This window comes from Giraffa tippelskirchi, chromosome X (assembly GCF_054371585.1).
Source record: "Giraffa tippelskirchi isolate mGirTip1 chromosome X, T2T-mGirTip1v1.2.pri, whole genome shotgun sequence".
Lineage (NCBI taxonomy): Eukaryota > Metazoa > Chordata > Mammalia > Artiodactyla > Giraffidae > Giraffa > Giraffa tippelskirchi.
In genome coordinates, this window is record NC_137289.1 from 38,686,997 (window position 1) to 38,696,856 (window position 9,860).

General features: G+C 47.3%; 1 long non-coding RNA gene across 2 annotated transcripts in view; it reads right to left on the reverse strand.

The window, feature by feature from the left end:
• LOC145536444 (uncharacterized) overlaps window positions 1–3,954 on the reverse strand; it is a 33,967-nt gene extending 30,013 nt beyond the window's left edge. For both annotated transcript variants that reach the window (XR_014075854.1, XR_014075853.1), the window contains exon 1: window positions 3,786–3,954. This is a non-coding gene — a long non-coding RNA (uncharacterized LOC145536444). The remainder of the gene's footprint in view (window positions 1–3,785) is intronic.
• Between the last annotated feature and the right edge of the window lie 5,906 nt (window positions 3,955–9,860).

Genomic DNA, 9,860 nt, shown 5'->3' on the forward strand with positions numbered 1-9,860 from the left:
CCCAAAGCTGGCTCTTTCAAAAGGTCGATACAAATTCATAAATTTCTACTCATGTAGACCAAAAAAAGCAAGATAACTAAAGACAACATTTACCAAAGTCGGGAGTAAAACAGATTTCAGATCCCACAGAAATTAAAAGGATTCTGTGAATGATTCTATATAACTACATCTGGCAATTTCAGGGAAAGGTACTAACTAACAAAGTTCAGCCAAAAAGAAATAGATAATCTATTTAAAAACTGAGCTTGTATTTGAAAAATTTACAGAAATCTCCAGGCCCACGTGATCAATGCAAAGAAATAGAGGAAAACAATAGCATGGGAAAGATTAGAGATCTCCTTAACAAAATTAGAGATACCAAGGGAACATTTCATGCAAAGATGGGCTCAATAAAGGACAGAAATCTTAGGGACCTAACAGAAGCAGAAGATATTAATAAGAGGTGGCATGAATACACAGAAGAACTATACAAAAAAGATCTTCATGACCCAGATAATCACGATGGTGTGGACACTCACCTAGAGCCAGACATCCTGGAATGTGAAGTCAAATGGGCCTTACGAAGCATCACTACGAACAAAGCTAGTGGAGGTGATGGAATTCCAGTTGTGCTATTTCAAATTCAGGAAGATGATGCTGTTGAAAGTGCTGCACTCAATATGCCAGCAAATCTGGAAAACTCAGCAGTGGCCACAGGACTGGAAAAGGTCAGTTTTCATTCCAACCCCAAAGAAACGCAATGCCAAAGAATGCTCAAACTACCGCACAATGGCATTCACCTCACACACTAGTAATGCTCAAAATTCTCCAAGCCAGGCTTCAGCAATACGTGAATCATGAACTTCCAGATGTTCAAGCTGGTTTTAGTAATGACAGAGGAACAAGAGATCAAATTGCCAACATCCACTGGATCATTGAAAAAGCAAGAGAGTTCCAGAAAAACATCTATTTCTGCTTTATTGACTATGCCAAAGCCTGTGACTGTGTGGATCACAATAAACTGTGGAAAATTCTGAAAGAGATGGGAATACCAGACCACCTGAGCTGCCTCTTGAGAAACCGGTATGCAGGTCAGGAAGCAACAGTTACAACTGGATATGAAACAACAGACTGTTTCCAAATAGGAAAAGTGGTATGTCAAGGCTGCATATTGTCACCCTGCTTATTGAACTTATATGCAGAGTACATCATGAGAAACTCTGGGCTGGAGGAAGCACAAGCTGGAATCAACAATGCCAGGAGAAATATCAGTAACCTCAGATATGCAGATGACACCACTTTATGGCAGAAAATATAGAAGAACTAAAGAGCCTCTTGATGAAAGTGAAAGAAGAGAGTGAAAAAGTTGGCTTAAGGCTCAACATTCAGAAAACAAAATCATGCCATCTGGTCCCATCACTTCATGGCAAATAGATGGGAAAACAGTGGCTGACTTTATTTTTCTAGGTTCCAAAATCACTGCAGATGGTGATTGCAGCCATGAAATTAAAAGACGCTTACACCTTGGAAGGAAAGTTATGACCAACCTAGAGAGAATATTAAAAAGCAGAGATATTACTTTGTCAACAAAGATCCATCTAGTCAAGCCTATGATTTTTCCAGTGGTCATGTATGGATGTGACAGTTGGACTATAAAGAAAGCAGAGTGCTGAAGAATGGATGCTTTTGAACTGTGGTGTTGGAGAGGACTCTTGAGAGTCCCTTGGACTGCAAGGAGATCGAACCAGTCCATCCTAAATGAGATTATTCTTGGGTGTTCATTGTTAGGACTGATGTTGAAGCTGAAACTCCAATACTTTGGCCACCTGATGGGAAGAGCTGACTCATTTGAAAAGACCCTGATGCCGGGAAAGACTGAACTGAACTGAACCAGGCCCAGGTGGTATCCCTGGCACAAAAGAGAAAGAGAGGGAAAAAATGGGTAGGGACAGAGAAAGGGTGACTATATTCTGATACAATCAGTTACTCAAGGTAAAGTGGGCCAAATCCAAGCAATGTGATGAAACCATTGGCTTTTATTTTCTCATTGTCCTCCAGCTTCCCCTTCCTGCCTCCTTCCTTTGCCCCGCTTGCTTTCTCCTTTTTAAGTCCTGCCCTCCAAAGAGTAGCAGTATTATGAGGCACGATTCCCATATTTTAACTGATACCCACTGGCTGACTGACATTCAGCATGGATTCTATCATCCCTGCAGCTGGTATACTCAAGCTCTCTGTCTCTCATCATGGACCAGAAGGTTTCACTCCTAATTTCAGGTATAGCTAGGAGAGAAGGTGCAGGGCACACGTTGGAGCCTTGAGTCCTTCATCTGTGAAATGCGGATGACCACAAATTGTGGGAGAAACAGAGATTTCGGCACCAGACCCTTTGCAATGAGTGCTAAACCCAATGAAACATGACAAACTCAGAGCATCACGGGACTCCTTGACATTCAGAAGCACCTCAAGTAGATTTCCCTGCCAGGACTGTTGCGTTTATTGCTCCTTCTGCCTGGAATGCTCTTCCCTTAGGTAAGCCCACGGCCTGCTCCCTCACTTCCTCCACATCTCTGCTTAATTGCCATCTTTCAGGGAGACTTTCCCTCATTGCCTTGAATAAAATAATAACATCATACCCACACACACCCTTTAGCCTGATCTAGCATTATCTTTCTTCATACTGCTGGCCACGCTGATTTACTTACGGACTACCAGGTCTGAAATGAGAGACTTGGTCCGTTTTGTCCTGTCACAAACTCCTCAAATAGCGCTCTGGTATATTGCAGGTGCTCAGAAAACATTTGCTGAAGGACAGTCGGGAGCCAGGCCCTTTACACACATTGCTAACATGCACAGGTACCCTCCAAGATGGACACTGGCCCCACTGTATTAATTATCGTACATGCTCAACGACACACAGTCAGCATGTCAGGTTCCAGGCTTTGGAATCGTATCTGCCAGCTTTCAAATCCTCAGTTCCTGGACAGAGACCTCACAGCTAAGAACGCAAGAGGCTTTATTTCCAACACAACGACTCCAAACAGCTCAGGTAGATACCCAGAGACACCAAAAACAGGTCACTGAGTATTTGCACAGAGAGCTCACAACTCGAGTCTCAGACCCTCAAACACGACAGAGACCAAACACACTGCGACAAAGAGCCTCCAAACAGACCAAGGTCTTCAAGACAGAAATAAATGAGAATTGCACAGATACTTCACATCACGGAGACTGACTTCAAACCACTCCGGACACTTACTAACCTAATACAGAAACCCCTAAGCAGAAAGACAGAACTTTGAGTAACTCAAGAACATCATACAACCTGCAGATAAAGTCCCCAGTCAAATGGAAAACCTGCACCCTGTGCGCAGACCCCAAGCAGCTGAGAGTTTCCACCTTAAGACAAACCCCCCTTCAAACCAGCTCAGAGACAGCACAACTTGGGACCCAGAATCAAAAGCTCAGAGATCTCACATTCTGGGGCAGAGACGCCTACACAGAGATCTCACACCCAGGGACTCAAATGCCCCAAAGCTCCAAAAATGCACATCCCGGCACACAGGCACACACATCCTAGAGGCTTTGGACTACGGCTCGCAAAATCCACTCCGATCAAATATCCCATCACACACAATCCTGGCCAATGGCTCAGAGAGATCAAACGTACCCAAAACAGCATCTGTGATGTCATACGTAGTCATACACAACCCCAAGCTCCCTGACACAGGTTACTCTCCAGGGAGAGACGCGAAAGAAGCCCTGAGACCTCTCCCTGGTCATGAATTGCATGCATCTGTGCGACTTACCGCGCGTTGCCACATGATCCAGACTGAGTGAGAGCTAAGTAAGACTGAAACACCGTCACGCTGCACAGCCACTGACTGTGCCGAACCTCGCCAGTAACCAAGGCAGCTATTCAACCCCTTCGGGAAAAGCGGTGAAACTCGAAGAAAAAATGGCACACTCTGAAAAGCCGCGTAAACGAACGCAGGCGCACTGGTATACACACGCCTCTCGCCCAGAGGTCCAGCTCCGCGACCTCAGTGCCTGTCTAAGACAGGCAGCCAATGGGGACTGAGCAGGAGAAAAAGGAGGGCGGGAGTAGCCGGACTTCCGCATATACTCGCGCCCCGGAAGAACTAATTCCGGCCATCTACCCACAAAGCGGCAGCCAATCTCTCGCTCTGGAGCCAGCCCCACCTTGGATGTGACCATGTCGAAATGAAGGGGTGGAGTTGGAAAAGAGACAAAGAATGTTGCAGCTTAACATCAGTGTCCACTCAAATTCAAATGCGGCGGGAAGACGGAGTGGAGCGAATGCGGTTGGACCCAGTGGCGCCATGAGTGCCTCCGCTGGGAACTGTGGTCGATGCCCGACGCAGTGTTAGCGGACCCTCCCAATGGTACCTTCCAGAGTGGGTGGTCCTACCGCTACCCCTCAGCGGTACATCTCAGGGCAGAACTGTTCCATATCGAGCGCCCCTTGGTGGTGAGATTGGGGAACAACAGACGTAGATGCCCCTACCTTCCCAGGATGATTATGTGAAGGGTGGAAAGACAAAGTCAGGAGGAAAACCCCACAGATTGCCACACTCTTGGACTCGGAAAAAAAATCTTCATAAACTGAAGATTACTCCTCTGTGGTGGCCACGATTGTAACAGGAAGCATTCGAAGAATTTTCTCTGTGCTGAGCGTTGGCATTGGTGCTTGTTTGTGCTTTCCTGCTTAACACAGAATAGGTCTCATGGGGAAAGCCAGCCACAATCCCCCAACTGGCAGGAGAGATAAAGCTTCTGAGAATGTAATCTGAAGGCCTGGCGTGGGGACGGCCTCTGTCGCTGACTGCGAGTGATATGTGAAAGGACAACAGGACTTTCTATTCTGTTAGGAAAAGGGTCATCTCCAAGGGGACCCAAGGACACCGTGTAGGTGAGACAAAGACCACAGCTTTGTCATCATCTTGTCATCTCTGAATATGTTCCCTAGCAGAATCCTCAGCCTGTCTAGCTGTGCCTCTCTCAACGAGTTTAAATTTATTCATTCTGTCATTCAGTCATGTGTGAAGCACATGTATGTGTGAAGCACAAGTATGAGTGTTAGGAAGGAGAAAATCAACCTTGCCCTCTTGGAATGTACTTTCTGTTGGGATCATACAGCCCCAAGCTCTAAGTAATTTTTCAGGTGTTTGTAAATGCTGTGATTAAAATTAAATCAGGATAGTGAAATAGAGAGAGGGGATCATGTCTAGAAAGAGTGGTCAGTGAAGTCCTTTCTAAGATTGTGACATTTGAGCAAAAGCCTAGAGTGCCGGAGTCCTGCTGCAGCTGGTCCAGGGGTTCCCTCAGGATGGACGGCGTCGGCGAAGAGAAGACACAGCGAGACTAGGCAGGTGTGAAGTAGCATCAACGTCTCTTAGCTTTATTTTTCAAAAGGAGCTTTTATATCTTTAGTTGTATGAAGAGGAAAATGTAAAATGTAGAGTCATGCCAAATCAGCTCAACGGGTCAGCAGTTTTTGACCTTTATCTAAACCAGGATACCGTTTGTATAGCATAGTTACAAAAGTCTCATGTTGTTTACATCATCTTCTGGCCTGGGGGCCTGCTAACATCTTATGACTCTTTATTGATAAGGGTTGATCAGCCAGAACACTTTTTCTAAAGGTATTCTTGTATCAGGCACAGAACGTACCTGAGCTACATTTTTTAAAGAATACAGGCACAGTAGATTATGACAAGGAAAAGATTCATTAACTCAAGGTTTCCAAGTAAAACCTGTTTTTTTTAATCTATCTTATGCCTTGAGCCTAACAGAAAAGAATGTGGTCCCATAAAGTCATGGTACAGCAAGCTGAAACAATGTAGCACAAAGGTCAGTTCTTTAGCAAAAATCACCAGCTAGGTTAACAATTGTCTTATTATTTATATTAAGGCTAAACCTTTATTTATATAAGTCTCTAACTAGTCTACTTTTATTATACAGGCTAAGCACGTTAAGAGCAAAAACATAGCAAGTAAATATAGATTGAATAACAGTTTCATAAAGTAATATTGCTTATGTTTTCCAATAGGCTTTCTCCCCCACGAAGGGTTCTGTGCCCATTGGAACTTTTTGTGCATTCAGGCTCTCAATGCTGTTTATTGCTAAGGAGCAGTCATGCACATTGTCTCCAAAGGCACAGGCACATTTATCAAACAAACTAATATGCTAGCAAGAGGAGTTTAGATTAAAATACTCTCTTTTATGGATAATCTTATAGAGTGCCACCATTCAGGGGGCATGTCGATTGAAGTTTTAAATTGATCTGTTTGGGAAAATATCAGGGAAGGCCTTCTGCCTAAGTCTCAGAAATTAGGGAGAAGTTTATTATAGCAAGCATCAGAAAGATAGATATCATCTTCATGGTGAGCGCCGAGGCAGCTTTTTTGAAACCCCTGAGGCCTGAGTTGCCTTGCTAGTCAGGTCTTCTCCTCATGACCTTGTCATAGGTAGGATCTCGTGAGCTGGCTCCCGGCACTAGAGGAGATGCCTATCTGGGAGAAAAGTTCCCCAGACAGAGATAATGACCAGTGGAAAAACTGGGGAGTGGAACTCAGTGTCGTGTGTGTGAAAATGTGAGGAGGCCGATGTGACTGTCACAGCGTGATGGAGGCAGAGCCAGGAGATCCGATGAGAGAGGTAACGAGGGGCAGGTCCCATAGGGCCTACTGGCCATGGGCAGGACTTTGACTTGAGCCCCAGGAGGATTGTTACAAGAGAATCCCCCATGCTTCCTTCAGAGGCCCAGATCAGACAATGATTGTTGAGGGACGCCTGGTTTACCCCCAAGAAAACCACAGGCCCTCTGAAGCTGAATGTACCTTTCCTCGAATCCCCACTCTCAAGGGGAACGCCCCCTACTGCTCCCAGTGAACATCCATGTCAGTGGATGATACCCTCAGGAGAGCCAGAACAAGGACCCTCATGGTGTGAGTGAGGTCACATTCAGTCTTACAAAGGCAAAGAGGGACGATGTAACAGGCACGGAGTTGTCAGGGAGAAAGACAAAGCTAGAGCATTAGATAGGAGCAGAGAGACTCTTTCTGGAAGCAAAGTGTCCCCACTTAGTTATCAGCCACCTATGGGTGCCCAGCCCTGCTACTGGATGATGTACCTGTCTCTACAGGAGAAAAGAGGCCCCTCCTCAGGGACTGCCTCTAGGGAGTGATTGAGTTACCCATGGCCAGGGCATCGGTCATGCTCCCTTGACACACATCAGGGGCCTCTGCCCATCAAGACAAGGACATGTTCCAGTCATGGGGAGGCTCATGCTGTACACAGGGTCCCTTACCACCTCTTCTTTCCAGACTACCCTCCTGCTGACCTCAGTGACAATGAATGCTTTAATGGGGGAAAGAGAGGCAGGGATCCCTGCATTTGTGGTGGAACTTCATGCAAATTGCTGAATGTGAAGTTTCTCCCCACCTGTTTGGAGCCTCACCTCTGTGACTTTCAGCACCACCTCCCTGGGAATGAGAAGGTTACATTCCATATATCCAGTAATGAGCTGGGTGTGTGATGGGGAGACACAGAGAAATATCCTGACAGTGCGTCAGTCACAGGGTCCTTGCGGCACTGTGCAAACGCCCCCCCTCCCCTACTACCTGGCCAGGGTTGTGCTGAGTCTTCCCTGCCTCCTCCAAGGAACCCAGGCTTACATCCAGTTTCTCCCCTCCTCCGGTGCTGAGACCTTGCATCTGCACTGGGCTTTGGGTTGGGCTCCCATCTACAAACAGTGCCCTCCTTGTTGTGGGTTGGGAAGATTGAATGAGTGAGTGTGTGAACACAGATTTGGTCACAGGGCCCCTATCAAGGGTGGTCATCATGTCAGAAAGTTTTGTTTTTATCAGAATTATTTCCATGGGCTCCTGTGAACTGCACATCACTTACTCTCCCTGAGGATGGGGCCCCAAGCTTTCATCTCTGTAGGCAGGCATGGTAGAAATCATAGCAAATGTGAAATCACAGGTCTACTTCTAGACCCGTGAGAGTGGGGTCTATCCAGCCTTCATCTCAAGAACACTCTCATTTGCAGATACATGAACAGCTCAGAGGCCCATCCCTCTGGACAAAGACCACCCCTCCTCCCCATAGTTCAGAGACTCCATACCTGGGACAGAGATCCACAAATATTTCAGAGCTTGCTCATCCTGGACACCAATACGAAGCAGCTCAAATACATCACACCTGAGGACACAGACCCTAACCAGCTCAGAAATTCCCACTGTGGCCTCAGATGAGTTAGGATCCCTAAGACAAACAGCGTTGCTCACAGCCAGTTCTATCGGGTGAGGTTGTAACCTCTGTGGTTGCTGAATGACACTGCATCCTGAAGGAATTCAGAGTGAAAAACAGTATGAGGCACACTATGCTTTGGACCAGCTGGCCTTTATTTCGTTGCACGGATACCTCAGGAAAAGGTTCAGTGACCCCAGATTCTTGCATCTTCCCATATACAGAAAAGCATGAAGAGCGGTAACTTGTGATATCTGATCTATGTCTTTCACAGTAATCTTTTACCAATATCCATACTTGACTGAGGGGGTTTATAATGGTGGCTCAGAGGTTAAAGCGTCTGCCCGCAATGCGGGAGACCTGGGTTCGATCCCTGGGTTGGGAAGATCCCCTGGAGAAGGAAATGGCAGCCCACTCCAGTATTCTTGCCTGGAAAATCCCATGGACAGAGGAGCCTGGTGGGCTACAGTCCACGGGGTTGCAAAGAGTCGGACACGACTGAGCGACTTCACTTTCACTTTCATACTTGACTGAGGAGAAGGCAATGGCAACCCACTCCAGTACTCTTGCCTGGAAAATCCCATGGACGGAGGAGCATGGTGGGCTGCCGTCTATGGGGTCGCACAGAGTCGGACACGACTGAAGTGACTTAGCAGCAGCAGCAGCACCATACTTGACTGAATGTATTTCCTAGCCAAAATCATATTGACTTCTCTGCTACCTCCTCAGAGCAGGTTCCTCAGAGCTAACAGTGTAGCTGTGTCCTGGGTTCTAGTCCCCAGAAGACCCTGAATCCAACTTAAACTCACAACACTTCCACCGTATGTTTTTCTCTAAGTAGACACTACTCAAGCTAACAGCTCCCCTTTAGCTCGGAGGCGTCACACCCCTCCGCACAGGGCCTACAGGCTGCACCCTGGGACACAGAGCCCCAAATCTTTCCCTCTGGGCTTCTGTGTGGGCAGTGGGAGTGAGGCTCTGTTTCAACCCCAAGGGAGAGAGGCCGCCAGTCTTGCAACCCCTGCAGTCTGCATTCACCAGCATGTCATTCTGAGGAAGGCAGTTTCACTCCAGGGGTGTGGTGTGCCTTAGAGCTGAGGGGTTCTGAAACTGATTTCCCATGTCTGGGTCCTGACTTAGGCCCTAACACTCCCCGCATCACCGGTCACCTCTGGTCATGGTAACTTTGTATCCTGCCCCATGGGAGGTTCAGAGTGAATCCCAGATCCAGAGAAGAAGCCCCGGGGACCTGGTCGTCTCTATCTCAACACCCACTGTGGGCTACTGAATTCTGGAGATCAGAGAGGTTTTCCCCTCACTGTGCCTATGACAACTCCCTTACATCCCTCTAATCATCTGTCATTTTCCAGAGTCCCTCTCCTGGTGACAGCTGCCACAACTCCTCTCTCTCCCCAAATTCCCACCCTCCCCTCATCTTCCAAGAGGCCTCCCCTCCCACCTCAGGGGCCTCTTTAGCCCCTCCCCCAGCCCTACTCCCAGGGCCTCATTGACACCCTCACTCCAATTGTGGCCTCTCAGCTGGCACCCGCCTTCCTCAGAGGATCCCCTGAGGACCCTGTCTACTCCCTGCATTCTTCAGGACACCT